At 45.9% G+C, this 24,341-nt stretch overlaps 1 protein-coding gene across 19 annotated transcripts in view; it reads right to left on the reverse strand.

The window, feature by feature from the left end:
* Positions 1-24,074, reverse strand: part of Myt1l (myelin transcription factor 1 like) — a 393,213-nt gene extending 369,139 nt beyond the window's left edge. For 3 of the 19 annotated variants that reach the window (XM_048439837.3, XM_048439842.3, XM_085690819.2), the window contains exon 1: positions 17,265-17,604. The gene's annotated coding sequence lies outside the window, so the exon portion shown is untranslated. Of the gene's footprint in view, positions 1-17,125; positions 17,608-17,699; positions 17,914-18,959; positions 19,112-23,621 lie in introns of those variants that run through there. The other 16 variants (XM_085690820.2, XM_048439838.3, XM_048439840.3 and 13 more) reach the window with 12 other exon arrangements.
* Between the last annotated feature and the right edge of the window lie 267 nt (positions 24,075-24,341).

Consider the following 24,341-nt stretch of genomic DNA (forward strand, 5'->3'; position numbering starts at 1 on the left):
TAAGGTAATTCTTCATAGTCATATATTCACGGGTATCAGCTTAATCCCAGGGTGGTCTGCTTATGGTTCAGCACACCTAAGCTAGAGATCCTTTCTTCTCATTGCGTGCCTGTACTTCCTCACTGGGCCCACTTTCCGTTCTCCCTTCCTCTGCAAGAGCACCCCGTAGTGCTATGTCATCAAATATCGAAGATTAGACATTGTTGGTTCCTGAGGAAAATCACAACTTTCAGTCGGTCGCAGACTGGAAAGGGGGACGTCGGTGCTCGAGTGGACCTTATCTCAGCTGAAGGGATGTGCTCGCGCGAGGAGGGGAAAACACAACACACAGAGACAGCACTCATCAAGTTATCCTGGGTGACAAGCTCCCGAGAAGAGTCACGTGCCCACACGAGGCCACCAGGAGGCCACCGACTATTCTGGTGACAGTCACAAGCCAAAACGGTGGGTGTGGAAACAGACACAAGTCTTGTCTGTGACGTCAGCAGACGTCGCTGACAGTCCAAGTGGCAGCTGCTACCTTGTGTTCTAGAGCAGTGTGAAGAAGACCCCAGCATCCTCCAGGAACCAGTGTTCCTCATGTATTAGTGGTCACCAGGGACAACATCGCTCAACCTGCTGCACCACAATGGCCTGGCTTGCCCGCAGTCACCCCGGGAACAGGGGGCAAAGGTGCCCTAGTTCCTATCTCTTGATGAGGGCTTTATGTCCAAACAAATATTGTAGTTGGAGTTACTGAGAGGTGCCGAACAAAGCAGATGCGAGACGGGAAACTTGCGCTAGAGCCGTACTGGCCATATGAACAGGGAGCTACCATCATAGCCAAGTAAGAAAAGCAGAGCCACGTGGACTATTGAAGTTGGACAGCAGCCTAATCTAGGACAGCTCTCCTGCAGGTGTGAAGACAGGAGACTCCATATTGCGGAGGTGCGAATATGCATCATAACGTGGTCAAGGTCAGCAGCCCGAGAGATCAGGGGACTGGAGAACCAGAGAGCAGGATCGAGGACATCTGCTACTAGGACGGGACCAGAGGGGACTCCTAAGGTTGGTCACAGTCTCAGGAGAAGAGCAACACTAGCTGCCCAGTGAGGGGAAGGCGTCTCCTGTGCCGGGTCTCACCTGCTCTACCATCTCACAGCACTTTCTACGCTGCATCCCCTAAATCCTCCTCCCTTGATTTGGGTGTTGCCTCTGTGCTGCTGTCCTTCCTCCCCACAAAGCTGCTCCCTCCTTTCCAGCTCACTCCTGGTGACTGAGGTCCAGGGCATGGAGTGTCTGTCTCTCTGATTCTCACTACTGACCAAACAGCCTGGGCACACTCATCCCATGACCTGAGCAGTCACAATAGCATACAAACAGACGACGTGGCAATGTCCCAATAATACTTTATTTACAAAGACAAGTAGCAGACTGGGGCTGGTGAACACCTACAGTCCCCTCTAGTTCAGGGTCTAAACTCACGGACATGGCGTTTGGAGGAAATGATTGGTCTCTGAGGATGTTATAAGCATCCTAGAGTTGATGTGGTCAGTGTAACCTGAAGTTTGCTGGGAATGGAATAAAAAAAAATGGTTTTTGGTTTTTCTGAAACAGGGTCTTATGTAACCTAGCCTGTCTGTGGCTGAAGATGATCTTGAACTTCTGACTCTCTCACTTCTGTCTCTGAAGTGCTGTGGTTACAGTGTTCCATCATACTTGATTTTATATGGTGCTAATGAACAAACCCAGACAGCACGTATTTTCTCAGTGGAACCACGTACCACCTCCCACAAAGCGTATTCTGTGACATCGGGGGTTTCGACCTGCCTTGGAAATGAAGTGAAAATTCTCTGCACATCCGTCTATGCTCATCCCCTTTTAGCAGAGTTAGACAAGGTGAGAAGGATACTAACGAACTGGATTCCCCAGAAGCATTTGCGGCAAGTAGCTGAAGAAGTTCCTACTCTGTGTACTTTACTGTCCCGCTAAGAAGCTTACTCCTTTTACGTTCAATAGCTGAAATGAATCCTTCCACGCCACTGTTGGTTTAAATACACAGATATGAAGGATCTATTTTCCAGATATAGATATCCAAAGATCTATTTCCCAGAAAAACTTTAATCCAGCTCAGTCCCACTATTGCAATTATTGGAGAAGCTTTTAGTCTTTAAAAAAAAATCACAAAATAGGAGATATTCTTTCTGCCTCAGAGACAGGTGCATCACTCAGGCTGTGCGCCCAGAACCTCTGTGGTAGGAGAGAAGAGTAGAGATGTCGATCTAAGATGGAGGACCAGGGTGGGGGGTGGAACCCAGGCCTCACGCTATTGTCCAATCACTCTTCACTGAGCTATGCCCCAGCCAATGACATGCCAAGCTGATGGCTGCTTCTGGACTCACCATACTCAACGTCTAAGTTCAAGGACATTCTTTTCAGATTCCTGAAGGTGACATTACTGAATCTGGAGCAAGAGGAATTTGAGGTTTCCTTCTCTGTGTGATCCTGAGCCTGGCTCTGGAGCAGGAGGACCAGAGGCTTCATACTTTCCCTGCCTGTCCCTGGGTCTGGGTCATCTGAGCTCTGTGTCTGTCCTGGCTTCTCCCACTCTGGTTTTGGCCCTGATCAGAGGAAACGCTGGGGACAGAGATGACCTCCCCCTTCTACGGCTTTTTAACATGAATTTCTGTGCTGCTACCCAAGGTCCTCCATGTGTGTGGCGGGGTGGGCAGGGTGGGAGTGGTCTCCCAAGGCAGACATGCAAGTATTTTTCTTCTGAGTGCTATCAAAGGAACAGACTAAGCCAGAATACTCTTCTCGCACAGTAGATAAAGGAGAGAAGGTATGCAGAAATCTGGGGCTCCCTATGTGGGACATCACACACAGGGAGTTTGAGACTGTTATGATTTAGGGATAAATGACCCCAAGGCTCATGTATTGAAGCTTTGATCCCCAGTGGTGCTAATAGGTGGTTGGATGATGAGGAAGATGACCTCATCAATGGGTCAACCCATTGACCGAATGGACTGTCACGAGATAAGAGCCGTTTCAAAAAAGTCGGTCACTACAGGAGTGGGCTTGATCTCGGAACGGTGTGTCTTGTCTTTGGCCCCTTTCACTCATTTTGCAAACTGGCAGGAAGTGAGATCCACCACCTTTTTCGCCAAGTGTTTCTGCTCTACCACAAACCTAAAATCAATGGAGCCAGCCATGGACCAAAACCTGGGAAGCCGTAAATTGACACCAGCCAGCCAGAGACAATGAAAAGTAATGGAGCCAGCCTTGGACTGACACCTGGGAAGCTATGTGGCAAGGTAAATCTTTCCTTGCTCATACTGATTCCTTGGGTATTTTGCCACAGCGATGAGAAGCTAACATAATCTTGTCAGTCTATCTAAAATAACTCAAAGCAGGCAGTTACAGGAGGTCTGTGTGTTGTGACTTGTGACGGCTTTCACCATGATGACAGGGTGTCATGAAGACCAGGGTGTGCAGTAGGACAGAGACCCACACAAGGAGTCCTCTGCTTAGAGGCAAAGTAGCTTCATTCCTTATCAGCAGGGTTGTCAATGTCTAGGATTTGAGTGAGAATCCCACCATAGGCTCCTATGTTTGGATACTTGGTCCTCAGTTGTTGAAGCTATTTGGGTGGGTTAGGAGGTGTGGCCTTGTTGGAGGAAGAGTGTCACGGAGTAGGAGACGGTTTTAGGCTTCAAAAGCCAACATCACTTCCAGTTAGCTCCTTATGCCCTGTGCTTATGAAGAGTATCCAACCTCTTAGCTACTACTCCAGAGCTGGGCCTGCTTGTGTGCTGCCACGCTCACCACCATGGTGGTCCTACTCTTACCTTCTGGAACTATAAACCCCCAATAACCTTTCCTCCTACAAGATGCCTTGGCCGTAGTGCTTTAGCACAAAGCGGAAAAGTGACCAAGACAGTGGGACAGTGAGATACCTGCCAACGGCAGCACCTTAGTTCCAACATAGATATACTGAGGTGAGGTCCCTTGCATCTCTCTCCGGTAGAATACAGTGAATCAGGAACACAAGCCAAGTCACCGTCGACAATGGCACAAAACTGACCCGCAGGACTGGTAAACTGTGTCCTGGTCTCTGGGACAGTAGTACCATGATATGCACAGCTATAAATACAAGGCACTCTTCCTTGGGAACACTCAGAGGAAAGAGGAGGGATGCCACTGGGAAGGCACAGGTGGGCGTGGTGGAAATACAGCCTTGGCAGGGTGATGGGATTGGGTAAGGAGGAGAACCCCCAAGGGGGAAGGGACAATAGGGGTGGCCAGCACACAGACCCTGGATAGAGGGCTCTGGCTTCCGGGGCTCGGCCTGATGTGGGTGACAGAGGTACAGCCATGTGACTCTGATGGCAGCCTGTCCGGGAGTCTCCACAGGGTACAGATGATTGGCAAGTTGTGAGATGGGGTGGCATGAGAGGAGAAGCGACAGTCCCAAAGAAAGCATGGAAGGGGTGGAGGGACCGCGGCAGTTGGGGGAGCTATTTTAGAGATGCAATTGGCAGGAAGTAGCCACTGACTGGCTGCCAGATTAATTATCCCAGAGAAAAAGCTCTGGCCTTGTCATTCAGCCACACAAAAGCTTCTCGTAATTTCCCATTATCTGGAGAGTGAAGTCATGGGCTCAGCACCAGAGATTGTGGTGAGGTGACTTCTGACCCCCAAGGACCTGCTCCACCTGTGTTCCAGGTGGCTTTCTGGGGTTTCCCATATAGAAACTGCCTTCTCACCAAGAAGGTTCTCTAGATTACCCCTAGAGAAGCATCCACTTCTCCTGACGAGATTTCTTCCTGTGCCTTTATCCATAGACATCCTTCCTTTCCTTCTGGGATTGTGGCAAACACCACCTCCATGTTATCGCCATCACTGCCCTGCCTGGCAGAATCTTCTCTGAGAAAACCAGAGTGCTTTCTTGGCAACCCCTCCCTATTTTTATCCCATGCCAGCCTGCGCTGGGGTTATCCACGAAAGCGTCTTTCTCCCACAGAGTACGTAAACTTCCTTGACAAAAGGGCAGCTCTCCCTGGTTTTCTCCTCACACACAGTTTCCCCCAAAGATGATCTTTTCTAAGCAATAACTTCACCACAATCATTTAGATCAGAGGGGTTGCAGCAGAAATGCCCCGAATACACAGCCAGCAAGAAAAATCAATAGCAGACTTAAAAAAACACAGACATTCACTACTTCCTCCATCCAGACACATGGTACCTGTTGGGCTCTGCCACAAAATGCTGACATTTGGTCTCTCTGCCCTCCTGACACCTCACAATCTCAGCTGTGGCTTTGGGTCTGAACACAGACAAATATCTAATTTCAAGATTACTCATGACAAGTGAAGAATCTGGGGTTCGAACAAAGAAAGATCACACAGGGCATCAGAAAGGGAGGCTAATGCCAGAGCTGAGCTGAGAACCTAAGGAAATGGACATACACACACCTCTTTATCCAGTCTGCGAATGCTGTGTACGTTTAGCTAGACCCAGAGGCCTCTGTGACCTGGATGAAGTTGCTGCTCTGTCTCATCTGAGAAACAGTCCCCAGCTCTCCATGTCTTCTGTGCGAAGGGGTTACAAGACATGAGATGTGCAGTAAAGCCATTCTCTGATGGTTGGCTCAGCTGAGAGCCTGAGAAAGGCATGTCTAGTGTGAAGCCCATTGTCAGAGGACATCCTCTGGAGAAAGCACAACCCCAGGGTTTGGGGGAAAGATGTGGAGTGGGCACGGTTCATGTCATTGGTGTAAGCCATCCCTCAGGTACTGGGCATGACAGGTGACAAAGCCAGGTCTCAAAGAGTTTCACTTCTCTGACTCGGCCTGGTTTTTAGACATGTGTGTCATAGGGGAATGGGTAGTGGACCATGTAGGGAGACAGAAAAGCCTCTGCCAGGCACAAGACTCATGCAGTCCAGTTAAACCTGTGTTCTACCCTGATTGCATCAGGCTTGATGGACAGGTGCCCAGAATAAGGTATTTTTTCAAGCAGCCACACTTTATCAGAAAAGTCTCCCACCCAGTTCCGATCAGTTCTGCTATACCTTGGGCCATCAGCGAAGAAGTGCACCTCTGTCCAAGTGTTAAGGGGCATGCACAAGCAGGTTGGGTTCCTAATGTGTTTCCCTATGGTAGTAAGGCCCTCCTGTTAGCTCCTGCAATGTATATCAGCCTTATTGGTCAGTCACAAGGGCTGAGGATGTGTGCATAGCAGTGCTTCTGGGGGAAGTGGGGCACTCTGACCTTAAGGAGGGCAGTGGAGAAGAACCTGCAGCCTGAGTTTGGAGAGGGAGCTGTCCAAAGAAGAGTCTAACGGGGAGCAAAGAGGGTAGAGTCACCCAGAAGGTTGGGGTGTCTCCCTGAAACTCTCCCACTTTCTTCCACACGGGGTCTGGTCCCTCGCACACACCCATGTGAGACTGTGGTGGGCACATGGGGATTACAGAGAATTTTCACTGCCCACGTTGTTCTCTCTCTCTCTCTCTCTCTCTCTCTCTCTGTATGTGTGTGTGTTTATGTGTGTATCTATTACATTATTTCTCTGTCTATCAGACATTTCATCTGAAGGTGTGGGACAGAGATATAGAAGGAGAGGTATTAATGCAGGGGAATCAGGGGAGGCTCTGGCCGGAAGTATATAGAGTAGAGGAGGAAGATAGGAAAGAAAAGAGGTTGTGTGCAGAAAAAGCCATGTCTTGAGTGCTGAGTCAGCCAGTAGCTGAGTGGCTGCTATTTGCAAATGACAGATTAAGCTAAAGAAGCTTAACTTGGAGGTGGATTGAGCTCCAAAGAACAGGGTAGAGGAACAGGAGCAGCAGTGATTCTGGAGCCTGAAGAGAAAGCATGCACATCACACATACTCAGCGTGTGTACCTCCCCACCCCACACACAACACGCATACACAGAAGTTATTTTTATGATGCATGGTACACCACTTTCTGGAGGTCTTGGCTGACACGCAAACAAAGAGCCTAACGTGCCCTTCCATCCTATACGCCTGAACCATACTGAACTGGTGGCAGCAGTGGCTTACTTAGGAGCCCCTGCAGAGGCCCCACAGCCTGGTCCGGGGGATGCCTGGTTACATTAAGCAGGACCTGAAAGCAGATAACTCAGACCTTCAGAAGAAGGTTTCGCTAACAAGATTAAAATCTTTTATTTGTGTGTGGGTACGGGGACTGATCGTCGTCGCAGTCCTGACTCCCACAGGTCAGGCTGCTACTCCACCCCTGAGCTACATCTCCATCTCCTTGCTGACATTTTATTTGAAGATCAGGCCTCACTAAGTTGTCAAGTTGATTTAAACATGGGATGTTCTGGTGCTGGCCTCCCTAGTGGAGTAGCTGGGATGGCAGGCCTGTACCACTGTGTTTAGCCAAATAACTATTATTTTTAAGAAGTTATGAGTATATAAAGAGGAAGGAAGAAGCCCTGTCTGATGCTTCCCATGGAGATGTGAGGGGGGATGGGTCCACTGATAAGACAGTGGGGAGCTGCTTCACCCCGTTGCTCTGCTACGAGCCTGAAAACATTGAACAACTGCACATTTATACTGTTGCAATTCATGCATAACATTGGTCTTCCTTTGAAATCAGGAGCTCTTTCTAAGCTGAGAACTGTTTTGAAACCCACACTGAACAGCTTGCCTACCTTTGTGCCTCAGTAGGCAAGCAATTTGGGATTCTGCCCTTTTCCTGATATTGGGGTTGTAGAAAAACAGATCTTTCTACCATGCCTCTAGGAAGGAAGTCCCAAATGCACATGGAGATTTGCAGAACAAGGAAAAAAGTACCTATTTTACCTGGTTTCATTATTTTCCCCACTTTTATATTTGTGTGTGTGCATGTGTGTGTGCATATGTACATGTGTGCATGCTGCTATGTGTGCACATTAGTGAGCAGGCATGTGGAAGCCAAAAATTGAGGTCAAGTGTCTTCCTCAGTTACTTTGCACCTTCGTTTTTGAGGCACTGGATCCAGAGCTCCCTGGTCAACTGGAATGGGTGACTGGTGAGCCCCATGGCTACTTCTGTCTCTGAGATGCATGCCACCACGCTCAGTGTTTATGTGAGTGCTGGGGAAACCCAAGTTCAGGCCTTCACACTTGCACACTTGCAGGCACTTTACTGCCTGAGCCATCTCCTCACCTCTGCTTTTATTATTTTCTCAAATTTCTCCAGCCCAGGAGTTGGAGAGCTGGCTCAGCTGTTGGAAACATGTTGGAAACAATTAGGAGCATTTGCTGCACTCAGAGAGAACCCAGGATCGACTTCCAGCACCTGCATGGCGGCTCACAACTGTCTCATCTCCAGGTACAGAGGATTTAACACTCTCATTTGGCCTCCAACAGCACTAGGCATGCCTGTGGTGCACATGCATACATACATGTAGATACTCATGCATACCCGTAAAATAAAAATAAATCTTCAAGAATAGAACTTGCTCATGAAGGCTACAAGATTAAGATTTAATCATCCTGTTGACTACACAGTTAATAAGCAATCAAGGTAGAAGCTACAGCATTTTTGTAGACTTTTAGAGAGGAGGCAGGTAGCAAGTAGGCCTACAGTTGCATGGTTATGAATCTGATCAGATTCAGTAGTCTGGTAGATTCTTGCAGCTTTAGCATAGTATGTAGGGAAACTTGAGTGTGATGGATTTGGTAAAGACATTCTTACTGTCTTCTTTTTGTCCACAGCTGATTTCCTGAGAGTCCCCTTTCATTAGCTTCCTACTGTAACATGTGTCTGGCTTTGCTCTTGAGTCATAGAGCGTGGGTACTTGTCACTCAATAGAACTGAGTTCTTGATCCTAGGTTAAATCAGAACTGAGACAAGGGTAGAAAACTCCTAATTTAGGCATATCTTTATGGCCAGTGGGTTTTATTCTTTCTCTCTAATCTCGAAAGAAGAGGAAATCTAACAATGTATTGCTTTTCCTTACCACGCCTCCTGTAGCTACGGAGTAACTCTCCCCTTGCTGGACCTTCTCACCCTTTCCAGTATGAGATCTACTCCCAAATAAGCAGAGGAAAGTTTCCTGTACCACATTTTGAGTTTTTACAAGGCTGGGTGATTTTATTAAATTGGACATGCATCCTTCAAAACTGCCCAGTTTAAATGACACATAAATAAATATTCACATGCATTAGGGATATCAAGGAACATTTATGGACAGGTGTTCACTGTGCAGAGGTAGTTCACATCAGAGCTGGTCCTCTCAGGTTAAACCCTTCTTCCTGACAGAAACGTTCAAAGTCCTTGCTTCAGGTATTGTGAAATAGACAGTAACTGACTCCTGTCTAGCAGTACCAAAGCCTTTGGCCCTACCTAGCCATGCTCGGTTCCACCCCCCAGGGCCCACTCTTTATTTCAGTTTTATTTAAAAAGCCACCCGTACTAGTGTCCTGGAGAGTTTCCATGACCCTCCTTGTGGTCAGGGGTGATGTGAGGGACTTTCTACCTCACTTGGGGCCTGATCCCCCTATGCTATGTCCTTCCCCACTACAGGCAACACGCTCAGTGCTTCACTGAGGAACTCTGCAGATGCACCACGGCCCATGTGAGGTGCTGCTGAGCATGACATTGGCTGCGGTGGTAAACAGTGGTGTCTATTTGAACCCACGGGTTCTGGCTTGTCATTTTGTGTGTGTGCGCTGTCTACTCTAGGCTATCAGAATTAGGACGTGGATTGCGTAATGGATTTTAGTTACTACAACTGTGTTCCCATTTAACCCATGCGTCCCCTAAATGCTGCCTCTGAAAGGAATGGTAAGCCATTAAGATGGGGGGTGGAGTTGCTTCATTAAGACCAAGCCAGTCACTTTATTTGCCTGCTTTATGAGAAAAAAGACCCATGGAAATGATCGAGCCAAGAAAAACCAAGAGGTGACTCCCCAGAGCCATCCCGGTGTGTGCCCTTGTGATGTCTGTCAGAAGACCTGCCCACCTACAGTTGCCATAATGGAATGTTTGTCAAACGTGTGACTTCATTTCAAGTCACAGGCATACAATCAGCAAAACTAACAAAGGAAGGGCCATAAGAGAAAGCTAATGTCCAGGCACATGGGTTGGTTTTTTTTTTTCTACACAACCAATTTGGTTGTGTGAAGGCCATGTCATTTCCCTGACTGGCCTCTGTGAATTTGCTCTGGATTATCACTAGAATCTTGGTGGGAAGGCTCCAGGCCTCTACTTTTCTTCCTTAATTTTGGAAAGGGGTTTGGGAAGTGGTGGACTCCCCATCCTCCCTCTGAAACAACACACAAAGAGATGACTGCTGAGTTGATGTGCTCAAGTCACCCCCAGGTCTTGTGGGGAGCCAGAATACAACTCACTGCCTTCCATCCAGCACCTTCCAAAGAGGCCATGCCAAAGTGAACTACTGATGGAAATTTCACATTGAAAGTGAAAGGGACATGAAACCAAATAAAACTAGGGTGGCTACCTCTTTGGTGCTTGGTAGAAAAGTCTTCTGGTGGAAGCTCACAGAAAACTAATCAATGGAATTGATGGATAATTTCTAATATGTTGAGGAACTAGCTGGAAACATACAATGCACATGCAGTCCAGTTGATTGAATCGAGCCAGGCATGGGTGATGCTCTGTGTCTTGGTAAAGACCAGAGAAGACAGTAAAGGAAAATATTTAACTACCTTCCAAGTCCTGCCTGCCCTCTGATAGACACAACGTAAGGGAAGAAGCAACTAGGACTAGAAATAAAAGCCAAAAGGATCAAAGTGAGGACGGCATGTGGCCCCAACTGCAGGTTCCTTGTCACAAGACGAAGTGAAAGACAAATTCCACTGCAGATGACAAACCTGTGCAAGGCTGCAGGGATGGTTTTGTTTGTTTTACTAAAGACTGTTATAAAGAAAAAAATCCATTTTTAGTCAAAATATAATTACATCACTTTTCCTCTTCCTTTCGTTCCTCTAGGCCTTTACTCGTCTCCCCCTTAGAAGTGACAGCCTCATCTGATTGTCACATCTCTATGTATGCACAAATAAATACAACCTTCTGAGTCATTTTTTGCTGTTTGTGTGTACATGGTTTCAGGGCTGACTACTCTGCATTGGACAGCCAATAAGGGGGTTCATCCCTGGGAGAGGCTAATTCTTCCCTGAGCAGCCATTAGCTGCTATACTTCTGTGTCTAGACATGGGACCCCATGAAAATGTCCCCTTTCATATTAATGTGTCTATTGGTATTGCCATTTTCTGATGTGCCTGACCCAAGCAGCCTCCACCTCAGCAACGCCTTCCAGCAAAAGGAAACTTTCATCTGCACCTGCTTCATTTAAGAGATGCAGCCTGGGAAAGGGTGAAAATGAGATCTTATTGGCTGAACCAGTTCTGACACACACACACTCCACACCTAGTCTCTGGATCGTTGCTATTCGGGATTCAGTCTGTGGCTCCGGGTTGAGTGTATTTTCTAACTTACTCGAAATTGACCAGACAGCTATTGGCATTACATGTTCGAAGGGACCTGTGGGCTCACCATGGATGTCTACCACTCACACGACCCTGCTGATCAGACCCCTTTTCTGATCATTAGCGCTGAAGCTGAAGGAACAGGTGGCCCAGCCCGTTTGTAAACAGGTGTGCCGGTGCGTCCCTAGGGGATGGACATGACACAGCTTGGCGTGCACTATGGGTCTCTGAGGGAGAAGGGTTGTTTTGGAGCTAACAATATCCCAGTAACAACAAATTAGCCAAAGAATATTTGGGTGGCAAGGCCTCCATGACTCCTCTCAGGATCATAGGAAAGGGCATTGGGAAGCGCATTGGGGGGGGGGGGGGGTTATGAATTCTAGTGTAGAGTCACACATCCCGTGAAAGACAAAGGACAAATAAAAATGAGACTAGAATCTACCTAAATACCTGGTTAGCATCTCTGTCTTGTCATATGTGAGCACTTGGCTACCCAAACCTCTTGCTTTATGCAATATGATTCTATTTAAGAAAGATATGTGGCGTTCTGATGCCTGCAGCACTCGCTTTCCCATACTCCAAGAGAATATAAAAATTTAACCCTAACCACGCTTGTCTGTTAGAGGATTTAATGGCAGGATTTTAACCCTGAACCGACAGGTTCATTCAGTGAAATCTGCTGCATGGCAAGGTGGCAGCTCCTGTGTCTAAATGTCTCACCGGCTTCTCATTTGAATTCTCCTCCTCCCGCTGCCAGAGGCTTCTGTAGCCAATGGCTCTTCTGCTGGCTGCACAGTGGCAGGACAGCTCATACTGTACATCTAGCAGGGATGGTGGCTAGCCCAAAGGTCTGTCTGTCTTCTGGAAGACTGGGCCTCAGTTAGCAAATAGAGGCCTTAACCACACCCCACCCATGGCTGTTGTTGATCCCTGCTACCCACAGTTTTGAAATGTCCAGAAACTGAGAAACAGACATCTGACATTTACCAATATTCCTTCTTCAAAACACCGTTCTGTTTACTGTCTCGCATTCTCAAATGAGAAAAGACTTGTCACCTTGACTCTGTGTCCAACACGAGTGGAGCCATGGGAAAGAAGACGAACGATCCAGAACCCACAAAAGAGCTGAACTTTTATTTCTTGTTTTTATAAGAAAGAGGTGCACTCCAATATGCAATTAATAGAGAAATACACTTATGCAGTGTTATGTAATTATGCTAATATTCAGGAGACCACCAGAGTATTCACCACCCAGGAAGAGGAAACAAGGAACTCAGCCCACTCTGCTTAGATTAGAAGAGAAAAAAAAAATCTATTTCCAAATCTATTTGGGTAAAATAGGGGAAAGATGCCCTGCGGGTATGAGCATCATCTTTTGTCAGCATCTGGACAGACAGACAGACAGACAGATTCTTAGGTCCTGACTACCTGCGAGGATGTTTCTCACTCTCTTGGTTCTGCACACAGTAGGAGCATAAGGTGTGAGGACTGTCTGGATATTCCGTCAGTGGCGGAAGAGTGGAAGGAGAGAGTGACTTTAAGAAGTGACACTTTATCTTCAGTGTTAACCACATTACATTGCCAAGGGAAGAGGCTGGAATTGAGAAGCCTGCCCATCATAGCTGCTGACGGCTAGAGATCTATCACTGAACTTTCCTAAAACACAGACTCTGAAAATAATTAGCAAACTTGTATGCAGTTTCAAGGGGGATGAGAACAAAAGACAGGCTGGCTGCCAATCAGCTGATCAGTCCCACTGGAGGCAAGACACCTCCCTCTGTCCCCTGTCTTGAGCCTTGAGCAGCTCCCTCGAGATCCTGTGAAAGCCCCAGGGTCCCTCCCTTGACTTGAGGGTCTCGGTGTCGGTCTTAGCTGCCGATCTGTTTCTACTTTCCCGGGCACCCTTGATCTCAGGAAGCGTGCAAACAATGAGAAGGATGGACAGGGTTAAGTTCATAACAGGGCACTTATTTACACCACATTGGCCATGGGAACACTACAAGTAGGCATAAAATTTTATTCCTGTGATAATATACTTCAAGCTCTAAAAAAGATCCTGTAAAGAAAAGAATTTCCTTTTAAAAGAAAGAAAAAAAATAGCCAAAAACAAAACCAGTTACTGCTGAGGCTGACAGTACTGCACCCTAGAGTTTAGAAGGGCTAGCTATCACTCCTGAGACTGCCCACAGGAAATGTGGTCAAGAGAGGTGCCCATCCAGAAAATGCAAACAATTATGACTTTTCCTATTGACCACTAGAAAGCCAGAAGCCCAGAATTCTTCATTGTAATACACAGAGCTGCCTAGTGTTCCCAGGTATCTGCAAAGCACACGTGACCTGGGTCATGGAGGAAACTGGCAAGTCTGTCTGCAGGAAGGCTTTGCACAGAGGGAACCACAACCAACTGCCTTCAGTACACAGTGCAGGGCTGCCCCATTCTTAACACCCCTCTGCCCTGTAGCAATGCCGATTCTCTCTCTTTCCCGAACTGGGTGATGGGCAATCCCTTCCACACTTCCATCAACAAACAGCTGGATGGGTGCCAAAGGACCACACATCCTGGTCTGCCATGCCCTTTTTAATCAACTTCCTAATTAAAAAATGCCATGCTGGCATGAGGTATGAAGGGAGTAGGCTTAGAATATTTCACAAAATAGCATCCTCTCATCCTGGAGTTGCTGAGGATCTGTACCCTTACAGATGTTTACGAGTGTTCCTGCTGCAGAGATAGAATCAATTTGCTTGCGCCTGGCCCTCAAGACGTATTAAATTTATCCTGAAGGAAGCCGGCTTCTGAAAGCTCTTGCCCAGATGCATTAGGCAGGTGGGGGTTTCAGGGAACCGGAGGGTCCACCAGCAGATGCAGCATTGATTTCTGAATGTTCACACTCTCATAGACAGCTCCAGAGCAGACTCGGTTTGATGGCTCTCTATGGGGTGCCCTGCAGACTGGATTATTTCCACCACCAGTCTGGCTAGCATTGTTTCATGGCGACAGTGCACTGTGCGTTCAGCTTTTGCTCAGATGGCACAGGCTAAGGGAATGCCTGGACCAGGAAGAGGAGACAGCACCAAATTTAAGGTCAGCCTACGAGAACTGTCCCCTGCCTACAGGACTCGGGGACGCAGGAGCCCCCAGAACTGAGGAGTGGTGCTGACTTTTGTCAAGACCCTCTGTGAGTACAGATTAGAACACACTGTGGTTCAGTTTAGACAATGGCTTAGGTGCCTCTCAAGGCCATGTTGGAGCTGGAAATCCTGCAACAATCCTTGCCGATGCACTAAAAAAAAAGCAGCCCCCCCCACCAATACATTATTTATCTCTGAGTTGTTTGATTTAGAGTTCCAAGCTTGATACCCCACCTGAAAACAACATTTGGAGCAAACGCTCAGTTGGGGTGATTTTCTCAAGGCAATGTGAGGAGTGTGCTGCCTAAACCATCAGACTTCAGCAGGAAGTAGACAGCACACAGGATGGAGTCACAAAGTTCTGACAACTATACCAATGAGCACTCACAGACATCTCAGGCAGGTTTACACAATGCACGGATTAGCCCAACGACTCACATATTATAGCCCCCACACAACACTTTCATCCCAGCGACCTGAAAAACATACATGCTTTACACTTTAGAAACCGTGGAAGGGCTCAGCACATTCTCTTCAGTGTGGGAAAACATACCACAGCCACAGAACACCGAAGGAAATAAGGTCAAGTGACATTTTGGAAGAAAACTGTTGACATCCCCCCCCCCCCGTTTGTAAGCAGCAGGAGCCTTATGGGCAGTGCATGTGGCACAGGGCAGAGCTCCTGAGATGCAATCCCCCCAGTGCGACCACTGCAAACAGAGCAGCTAAGGCAGGCACCTGACGTTTGGAATCTCGTGGATGAATTGCATGATTTAGCCATGGAAGGTCATAATCTCTCCCAAAGTTGATATTCAACCTCAGATGAAAAGTTAAAAAAATAAAAATAAAAAATAAAAAGTCTCCTCAGACACCACATTCTCAGGCTGGCTCACATGAGCATATTTACAGCTCTCGGGGACATCTCATTGTCTTTGGATCAAGTCCTTATCAACTGCAAGGAGCCTTGGCACCGACAGGGCTACAAGCGGCAAAACTAACTCCCTCAAGTGGAAACTCCTGTGACATAATTGTTGCCCTAAAAAAAAAAAAAATGGACTTCACCTGTGAGAGGCAGCTGGGCACAAAGGAAGCGTCGCGGATAAGTGACATTCAAGGGCTTCCCTGCTTCTAAATGGCCAAGCAGAGGTTAAAAAAGAAAGGCTGGTGTCTGCTCCAAGAAAGTTATAACCAGAAAACAAAAGAGTTATTTCGCCCATCGAGATGGGCTCAACTCCGAAAGGAAGCCAGCCTGGAGAAGAGCGTGCAATGCAGCCTCCCCCAGATGAGGAGCTCAGGAAAACAAGAACTCTTGGGAATTCATCACTCTGGGCTAGACATTTAAAACCTGAGGTTTTTTTGTTTCCCTCATTCTAGTTTACTAGCTAATTTAAAAAATACAATAGACAAAAAAAAGTATGTAAATATGCATTCATGGAAAAATTGAAAATTTCCCTATTATGCAAAAAAAAATCTTAATATGACTGTTCAGAAACTTGCAACTTGACCAAGAAAATGGTCAGAGACAAGTTCTACATATCAGGGACAAGCCTGCTCCCTGTTTGTCACACCTGAGGCTTGGGCTCACTGAAGATATTTATGATTTTCCTTTTTATACAGGCACGCGTTTTCAAACAGATCACACCCACCAGCCTCCCCCCAAAGTTGTATTTTCCTGTCACACATTGACTGTCATTTCTAAAGTCTAGCGACACTTGGGGAAAGTCTTTTCCAAAATCAAAACGAAAGCATGACATGCTCCAAAATATCCATGAAACTACAGAAACACAGTTAAAAGATCATGGTCTCCCCTCAAGTTTTACTTTAAAAACAAACTGAATAATTAGGTCAGTTAAAATGCACACCTTTCCCTCTAAGGAGGCTAGGAATTGTTAAGACAAGGAAGGGCTCCTCATCAGTGACACCCCCCCACCCAGGATCTTGAACTGAATTTGGAAACACCCATGCTCCAGCATGGTAGTCCCAGAATTATGTAAGAAATCTGTGCCACTGTTGACAATAGCAACTCGGGGCTCCAGAAAGCTTCATCATTACTTATGAATTCAGAAAACTGACTTGGAAAAAAAAAATCATTTTTTTTTCTGAAAAGAACTCAGCATCAAAGGTTGTACTCATTTAAAATGTCCCCCTCTGCGCATCCTACAGACCTACAAACACCTCAGTTCAGTTTCCACTGTCCCCAATAAGTAGCTGGTTAAATGAGCTCAAATCTCCTTCCAGCTAGGAAAAATATAGACTAGTCAAAACTCATTACATCTGGGCTTTCATCACAACAGCATTTGCTAATTCTGCTGGTCTCCATACACTGTCCCAGAAAATATTCATTAAACACGTTGAATAATGGCTGCTGCAAAATTCCGAAAATACTAATCTCTAAACAGTTCATTTTCACTTCACACTTCCGCGTGGAAGATAGATGAAGAGGCCACCCCACGCACCAGCAAAAAGACTATTCTTTTGTTACTGCCCTTAAGAGTTGAACTTTGCTCCACTTTGGGAAGCGCAGCCATGGCTCCGGAAACAACAGGACACATTTACCTGGAGGGGATTTCAAAGAGAAACCTGAAGAATGGATTCTCTGCTCCTTCTGTCCCTGTCCGCACCTTCAGCTAAGCCAGCCTCTGACAGGCAGTCGTTCCCACGGCAGCCACCCCTGCCTTCCATCTTAGGGACTCACCCAGAAAATTCTCCAGCCTGCTCCGCGACTACAAAACTCTTCTAATGCTTTTGAACGCCCACCATTTGTTCTCCATTCATCCAATCAACTTCGAACCGCACATCTTCTCTCTATCGGCGCGCAGACACGGGGCCACTTCTCATCTGTATGCTAATTATTTTGCCACATGGACAAAAGTAATAATGCTTTCAGACAGGAAACTAACAGGCCTGAAGTCGAAGATGGAAATTAATAAGTTGACACCACTAAACGCCGGGGAAGACGGGCATGCGTGCAGAGCCCTGCCTGGTGGATGCGGCGCAGCCTCCATCAGCAGGCAGCAGACAGACGGCCCTGGGCCGTCAGCACTGCCCAGGCTGCGAGCATCAGGCACAGGTTTCCTTAGAGACCACATCGCTGCCGCAGAGGCACACCGGGAGCATCCTGCTGACTTACCCTGCTCGGGCTGCTGTCCTTTAAGCAATACACAACGCAGCCATTTCCTCAAGCCCTAACTTCATCGCTGATCTAGATGCTTCTCCACCTAACAGCTGTGAGTTAAAAACCAGTAATTTCTAGCCTTCCTGTTGACTAGGCTTTCAGCAGTCAGACAAGATTGGGATGTGTGCTGTGTGCTTCCTACACTGTACCCACAGGCCTCTAAATCTCTAGAGCAGGGTGTATGATGTGCAGTGCTGTATTTAATGTAATAGATGAGAACTCTAAATACGCAGGCTGGCTGTTGGCTGCTACCCGCTAGGTGAAGTGTCTCAGAAAATCTCCCCTACCGTTGACGTTATGGTAAATGCATATCATGGTCCAAGAAACCTCAAAAAAGTCAGCAGAACCTTGCTGTTTTCACTGGAACTACAGCTATGGGGCTGCATATCAAAACAAAAACAAAACAAAAAAGCATCCAGACCTCCCTGCCACTTCTTAAGACAGAAGAGCGGGCACCAGAGAGTTAACGAAGGGGTTGCTACTGTGTCCCTGGCTTGCCAGCCACGTTACAATATCCCATCCCGGCACACGCTCCTTTTATCATTTTCCTTTAAAACAAGAGGGCAGAACTATTCTCTGAGTAACTTTCAGCATTGCCAGCCCTAGATACCAGCATTAGTATCGTTTGACAAGAAAACAGAAAAAGTTTATTCTAAAAAAGAGCAGACCCAGTAAGATGCCAAAAAACACAAAAGAGAACACAGCTATATGACTTTCTGTAGCATTTGCTCTTTTCATTTTCATTTTATTTTTTTAATTGCTGATTTTATAAATGACTACTTAGGCAAGCAACAAATGCTTCTCTGTGGTTGTTGCTGTCCCCCTCCCTCCCCAGCCTCTGAGCACACTGCAAAGGCATACACTAGATTATAAAGGCTGCTTACTTAGTACCTCTCCTCTCCTGAAAGCTAGCTTGAATATCCAGACTCCTAATGAGAACAACTCTGGGAAGATTTCAGACAAGCAGCCCACAGGCATGTTTACCTGAGGGGCAGCTGTGGCCAAGCGAGTCCATTGTTGGCCCTTTGTACCCCAAATCATGCCCTTCTGTCACAGGGTGCGACCAGACAAGAGTGGAAGGTGTCCAGGCAGGTGGAGAAATGGCTTTGGGAAGTACTTAAGACACGATCAGACATTGCTCAGAGGAGGTGGGGGCTGCAGCAGCCAGGCAAATAAGCAACCACATGTCACCTTTAAATGAAAAGGAAGAGGTACCTCTCTGCGGAAGAGTTGGTGGCCATCAGCAAGTCCTCCTCAGCAGTCTGTCTCACTCACGCAGCTCCTCGGCTGCCATGGAGAGCCCCAGGCACGTGTGGTCACAGATCCCTCCTGTTTGTACTCCCTCCACCCCTCCCATCAGGACCCGCACTGGCAGCCCTGTGCACAGGAGTGCAAGGCAGAGCCCACGGATCAGCCACTGGGGGCCTCCATAGGCACAGTGCAGACTGGTTTCTGAGGGAGACTGACAGCAGTCCCAAGGTCCCAGGAACACCCTCTTCTTGCTCTCAGAGGTAATTCCTCTGAAGAGCATCTGCCTGGTGCATGGTTACTACACAGGGTACTGTTTGCTCCCTTTCCAGTACCCTGCCGGAAACCTCCATAGCTCTCCACAAGGAGGCTTGCTGGGGACACCCAGTGCCCCTCCATCTTCCTACAGACAATGCCCTGTCCACTGTCATCATAACACTCCCCTCCCCTTCCCTACTCCCCCACGAATCCCCCCCATGGGCCGTTTTCTTCCAGAGAGAGCTCTAGCATTCCCAGCATTTCCTTCCTACCCACCAGCCCAGAGGCAGCAAGGTTGGTCAGTGTCCTTTTCATACAATAAATAAGCACTTCTGGATCCTCTCTAGCTTTCTCACACCTGGATTACATTTTCTCTGCCATCTCTGATTACTCCTGCAGATACCCCGAGGGCTCATTAGAAAGGCGATGCTAAAAAACACTTTCATTGTGAGAAGAGTCGCAGTCATTGTGTGTGCTGGAACAATGCAGGTGTGGAGGGGATGGAGACAAGAGAGGGAGGCTGAGCCATAAGCAAGGGCAGAGTTAGAGCAAGGCCGAGGCCGGGAGGCCGGAAGAGAGAGGGAGAGAGGGAAGGAGGAAGGAAGAGAACAGAAACATCCTCCAAACTGAGTCCAGAGCATTGAAACATAGCCAACTGATGGGAAAATGGGTAGCTGTTTCCCTAAAATCATCTGAGGTCAGAAAAAAAGCACACAATAACTGACAAGAAGTAGAATCCTTAATATTACTCCCAGCATCAATTATAACCATTTTAAGCAATATACGAATATATGGGATATGCCAACTTAAAATGTTTATTAAAAATACTAGCCGTGGATGTCATTTAGATATCAACCCCCCTCATGCACACACCAAAACAAAACACACATAAACTACTTTATTATTTAACTTGGCGGCATCAGCTATCTTTAGTTTGGAGTACAGATAGATGGGTGTCAGTTGGGGCATTACATTATGCAGTGGGATAAAATGGCTTCGTAAGACCCATTTTAATGCTTTGCAAGTTTTTGTTCAAGTTTATACCTCCTGTTACTCTTGCTAAGGAATGCTTTCCAATTTTGAAAGAAAAGAGAGAGAGAGAGATTCTTAAAAACTTGAAAGATCATTGCACCGATCTACCTGAGAGCAAAGCAGCTTGGAGCTCTTTTGCCTGCCCCTCACTGGCTTCCCGGGCAGGATTCTGGGGGACTCGGCAGACTTCCTGGCCAAATATTAGATGCATTTGAAAAACTAGTTATTGATTAGAAAACACAGCCCTTGAGGAAAGTGGGTAGCCAGTTGAGTTCAAGTTCAGGGCAGATTGGTCCCTACCAAGGGAACCTCATTGTCTTCTCTTGTTCCATAAAGTGGATTTATTTTTTAACACATGAGTGACTAAAACTTTCAGTTGTTTAGAATTTAAAGTGCAGCTACTGGGATGCAGAGTAAGTAAGCAGTGTTTTAGGATGGATGATATGTATTTTTAAAACAACAGGTCTCCGTCAAAGTAGATTAACTTGCAGGTAGACATAGGATGTCTAGTTTAGACATGTGACATTTAAAATATTATTTTGTTAGCAAAATTACCCTCGGGTGTAATCATCTTTTTAAAGTTGTACGCATGGTGCATTTCTAAGCTAGAGCTAACAAAGCAAATGAATACTCAAATTGCAAATTCATTATTTGAAAATTCTCTGTATAATAGAAACAGACAGGAAAAACTTTTTAAAATATTTGACATTGCAAAATAACTTTCATTTACATTTCCTTTTTTAAGGCTGGTCAAGAAAATGAACAGGTATCACCAGAGGGTGGAACGGTTGGTGACAGGGAATAGAGGTCAAAATGTTTAAAACAGTAAAAATTAAATTAAATTAGGTTTTAAAAAGTGGCAGGAAGAATAAAGATGCCACATTAATGAACATTGACCCCCCAACCATAGCTACATGTTTTTAAATCAAGCTCATGCAGCTATATATTCTAAAGAACATTGTAGGTTCATGTTCCTTTAAGAATTTTTGTGTATCAGTCATAAGTGTTCTCAAGTTATTGGGCCTCAACCCTGGCCTTAGCTTCAAATGTAGCCCCATGAATCTGGCATTGATTGTGGCTCTGGGTGCAAGTTTCACTGCATAGGCTTGTCCCTGTCACACAGGGTACCAGGTAACCCTGACTCATCTTTTCAAAAAATTAATTGTACTAATAACCAGACACATTGAGGTAAAGAGCGTCCACTTCCAAAGTCGTAATGCTTGTAGTTTGGAGCCCAAAATCACATGCGTTATTTTGGCAGATTCTGGTGTCTGATATTTATAAACATGTGCATGCAATGGCAGCTGCAACGTCTTTACGAAATAAAAACCACCCGCAACAGATCTGGGCTGCCACCATCTTCAAAACATCCAATTGTGACCATAAACACCACTCGGCTTCTACCTCAGTGAGCACCGTCATTAAGGTGATGAAAGTGAGCCATTTTCACTTCGACAGTGAACCTGTAGGAAGTCGCTGCTGAATGCAATTGCTATCTGCCACGGACAGCTCCCGGTGCTGAAAGGAAGCCAGAAACCCCTATCACAATGGCTCCCTCCACCAGCCTTTGAAAAATCACAGCAAACTGAATGGGGTGGAAAGTGCTCAGCCTGAATAGCACTGTCTACAGAACAATGGCGGCCAGCTCCAAATCCTGCTATAATCACATTAATGAGATTAATCAGTGAATTAGCAGCAGTCAAATGTCAGGGAGGCAAGGAGGAAGCCAACCAAGATGGTGATTAACTTTGGGAGGGGGAGGGGGGGAAATCAACTGTGTTCTGTCCGAGGATTTGCAGAACTTGACAGATCTGATTCACAAATCTGAAGGCTGAAGGTAGAAAGCAAAAGGCAGCCGCACAGCCCGTCAGAGTACACTGTGGATCCAGCCACCACCCTGCTGCTAGCCTGCTAGGGAAAACACGATTGCAGGAATCTTCACAAACTGCCCAGATTTTGCAGTTTGAGGCTTTCAACTGTGTCACTAACATTCAATATTATTTTCTCCAAACTCAAGCTAAAATATGTTTTAAATGTCTGATGTGGGGTGGGGGGTCACAGTGAGAGTTTCAAGAACTGTACCAAGTATTGTTCCATCATACAAACACCCCTGCAGTGGTCTATCATAAACAAATATTACAATAAATAAAATCTAATATTAAAGTACAACTTTAAGGAGAGTTTTAGCCAGTTGACTTCTTTACTGAGGGAATTTATTTATTCATGTTCCTTTGGGTCAATCAAGGAAGGAAAAACAATAAAGTTCTTTGGGGTGGTGGACATAGCATAGTTATATTTAAAGTATACCATCAACACTTTGGGCTTGGAGTTTTGGGGGTGTTAAACTTACAGGAATCCTACGATACTGTTTTCAGGAAGGAATTTTGAGTAAAACACTTCCATTTTTAAAGTAAGTGTGTATCTATCTATGTAAAAAGGTAACTTACTTTTTCATTGCAAAAACTACATCACTTTTAAGAACCTGAATAATTAGGAAGACGGTTTTAAGCTCATGAGAGTGTTGCAGATGCTTTTGTCTGTGGTGTTAGCAAGAAGTATAAACACTTGAACAAAAGAGTTGCTACACAAACTACTTTATCCTAATTAAGTAGATAACATAATGGTCTATAACATACATAGTTTCCATGGTATAAGAAATGTGTCATGACTAAATTAATGCTAAATTCAAACTCTATTGTATATTTTGTATCTTTCACACTCTTGTAAATATTTATATTATTTATTGTTTATTCAGATCTATCTGCAAGCAAGAGTGTGAAGACTCAACTTTTTGTTTATGAAGTGATTTTAGGAAACATATTTCTGTTATAAATTAAGTGCTGTTTTGTTATTATGAACTTCAAACATTGAGGTTATTGTTAAAAGTCTTTATTTGATTTTACCAGTTTAATGAACATCAATTAACTTTTTTTTTAATAGTTGGACAAACACAACAGTGCCTCAGGAGTAGCTAAAATTCCCGCAGCCATTGCATAAAAATTCTCCCTTGTTTGTAAAGTGAAGTTACCCACACTCTCAGGAAGTTACTTCAGCTCAAATCACCGACCTCCACACATGCAGCAAGTTTTTCGTTTTTCTCATTTTTATTTCTTCTTATAAACAAAATCATTGCTCAGGCATGCAATCTATTACCCATTTTTGCTCTAAAGACAGGCTTCTGAGGATTGAAGACCTCAGGAGCCTTCCGGCTAACCAGTCATGCTATAAAAATAACTTTAAAAAGGAGCAAACAATAAGACTGCAGCAGAAGCCTTGGGCTACAGCAAAACAGATCCTGACCCCTGAGTCCAAAGAATTAACCTAATGAGCATCACGTACCTCACACCATGCCCGCACCGCTCACAAGTGACGGCAAGTTCAATTTTGGTAACTGTGCTGGCTCAAAACACACAGAAAGAGAAAACCCTTTCCCCCACAAGTGGGAGGCCGAGGAGGACCACGCATAGCACCGAGAGGCAGGGAAGGCTGCTTTTGTCTTCAGCGAGCATTGATTTCATAACCCACAGTCCAGGGAATCCAAAAAAAAAAAATTGAAATACACCCACCAACAATGGGTGAGAAACCAGGGGGCCTCCAAGAAGGCTGTGGGGAAAAGCTTTCTCGCTCTGTCACTCTGTTTTGTGTGCAGTAGCTTAGGGGAAAAAAAATGTCGTCCGGGCAGGAATGACACATGCAGTAGGAGAGGCTAGCGGGCCTAAGAGAGCGGCTTCACCTCCACATCCAGCCCCTAATGCACACAGCCCCACTCTTCCTCTCCCAGGCTCTTTTTTTTTTCCACTTTTTTTTTTTCACGAGCTCCAAATCCCCGGCATATGACCTTCTGTTAAATAGATAAAAAAAAAATTGCTTATCAGTCATGCAAATGAGGCTGAATTCATTTTCCACAACAGATGGCCTCATAGATAATGATGATGGAAGAGAGAAAATTGAATGTCTCTCACAAGGTGGCCATGGCAACCGAGAGCAGAATAATATCAATAATAAGCTCACTGCATAATAAGGTTGTCAGTCCTACAAATCAAAGTCTGCAGCTAAATC

This window comes from Myodes glareolus, chromosome 6 (genome assembly GCF_982192425.1).
Source record: "Myodes glareolus chromosome 6, mMyoGla1.1, whole genome shotgun sequence".
NCBI lineage: Eukaryota > Metazoa > Chordata > Mammalia > Rodentia > Cricetidae > Myodes > Myodes glareolus.